The sequence below is a fragment of the Octopus bimaculoides genome, chromosome 8 (assembly GCF_001194135.2).
Source record: "Octopus bimaculoides isolate UCB-OBI-ISO-001 chromosome 8, ASM119413v2, whole genome shotgun sequence".
Taxonomy (NCBI): Eukaryota; Metazoa; Mollusca; class Cephalopoda; order Octopoda; family Octopodidae; genus Octopus; species Octopus bimaculoides.
The window spans coordinates 38,225,582-38,227,968 of NC_068988.1; the positions used below are offsets into that span (position 1 = coordinate 38,225,582).

Consider the following 2,387-nt stretch of genomic DNA (forward strand, 5'->3'; position numbering starts at 1 on the left):
ATATATATATATATATATATAAATTAAATCAAAGGAAAATTTAAGAATCATATCACCAAATAAAAGCTATAATTTCAAATGATTACTTAGTATATTTATCAACATTGCCGTAACTTTGAAATGTATGAGAACCTCATGTTATTTATTTCTCAGTTTGTTTGTTGTTTCCAAACGGACACATCTCCAGATACTGCTGAGAAATAAAGTTGTTATGTAATAAACGGCATATCAGAATCACTCTGCATAGAAGTAAGAGGTTGGATTTATAGACTTATATGTGGAAATGAGATTATTTGATGTTTATACAGTCTTCAAGGGTATTAGTGGTAGGAGTAAAACTCCAAGAATCAGAGGGAGGATAAAGGGAGCTTCTATGTGGTCTGTCATTTGGTTTGTTAGAAATAACAGCCAAACCCCACCATTCATACAGTACTATATTGTCTTAAATAAAGGAAGGGCACATTGGATGATAACGTCTTAGACCAGAGGTTCTCAAACATTTTGGGCCACTGCCCACCTCATGGCCACATAATATCCTCAACATCCACACCCCTGTTTTTTATGTATAGATAAATATTTTATGTTTTACTAATTCATATATACAATGAATCATTTGATATTTAATATAATATTATATAATTTGTTTACAATAATATAATAATATTATAATAAATTCATAGCATCCCCCAATTCACTGCCTTCCTCCCAACGCCTCTTTTTTCTCTACCACCCGCCTCCACTTAGGCACCAGCGCCCACCTGGACCATCTCAACACCCACTGGGAGGTGGTAGCACCTACTTTGAGGACCTATGTCTTAGACAAACTGGGAAAACAACAGGGTGGTCACAAATGGAACGTTTGTTTGATCCAGATTGATCTAGAGTTAATCCTTTAGCATTCAGATTTCGCTGTCACATGTAATGTTTATTGATCCACATTGTTTCGCAGTCATCATGTATTATCTTGTTGTTTTGAGATTTCAATGATGTGATTGTTTATTTTAAGAAAGACATTGTAAGATAGGTGTGAGAGGCTGGATCTAACAAGTTTGAACATAAAACAGGTCAGATATTTCGGCCTGATGAGGTCAGTTTAAATGCTAAGGGGTTCAATTACAACAACAATAATAATTCTTTCTACTAAAGGTACAAGGCCTTACATTATAGGAGAGAGGTGGCTAGTTGTTTACATTGACCCCAGTGTTTTACTGGTACATATTTCATAGAGCACAGAAAGGTGAAAGGCAAAGTTATCCTCAGTGGAATTTGAACTTAGAACATAAAGCTCAAAGAAATGCTGCTCAGCATTTTGCCTGGCATGCTAACAATTCTGCCTGCTTATTATTACCTTAACAATAATGATTTCAAATTAAGGTGGTGAGCTGGCAGAAACGTTAGCACGCCAGGCGAAATGTTTAGCACAAATCCTGCCGAGGTTGACTTTGCCATTCTTCCTTGCGGGGTCAATAAATTAAGTACCAGTTGTGTACTGAAGTCAATCTAATTGACTGGCCCCTGCCTCCCACAAAATTTTGGGCCTTGTGCCTAGAATAGAAAAAAATAATGATTTCAAATTTTGCCACAAAGGTTGCAATTTCAGGGAAGCAGGTAAGTCGATTTCATTGTCCCCAGTGCTCAACTGGTTCTTAATTTTATCAACCTTGAAAGGATAAAAGGTAAAGTCGACCCGAGTAGAATTTGAACTCAGAATGTAAAGGCAGGCGAAATGCTACTAAGCATTATGTCTGGCACACTAACAATTTGGCCAGCTTGTTTTCTTAACAATAACAATAATGATCCTTTCTACTATAGGCACAAAGACTGAAATTTTTGTGGGAGGGGATAAGTTGATTACATCAACCCCAGTGCATAACTGGTACTTGTTTAATTGACTCCGAAAGGATGAAAGACAAAGTTGACCTCGGTGAAATTTGAACTCAGAATGTAGTGGTGATGGGCGAAATACTGCTGAGCATTTTGTCCAGCGTGCTAACAATTGTGCCAGCCGACCGCCTTTAACAATAACAATAATAACAAAACAACAAAAATCAACAACAATAACAACATCAACAATAATAATGATGACAGTAACACCTGGATTACTGGCTTAATCCAGCAGAAAACTTAATTCATGAATCAGGGAGAGCGCCCTTATGCATTTATTTAGCCTGCTAGAAATAGCTACCAAATGCCTCTCATGTTACTCCTTACCCTCTTAAGAATGCAAAGGACACATTGGATAATGTAATTATGGATACACTAAGCTTTGAAAAGAAAAGACAAAACAAAATTAGATGTTTGGATAGTCATGGTTGGAATATCTTTGATCTTTAAAACTCAGGCTACTTGATTAGATTTGACCTGGGGTTAAATAACTGAAACAGCTT

General features: G+C 36.4%; 1 protein-coding gene across 1 annotated transcript in view; it reads right to left on the reverse strand.

Moving 5' to 3' along the window:
• LOC106875860 (SCAN domain-containing protein 3) overlaps positions 1-2,387 on the reverse strand; it is a 39,849-nt gene that overhangs the window by 27,364 nt on the left and 10,098 nt on the right. The window lies entirely within an intron of this gene.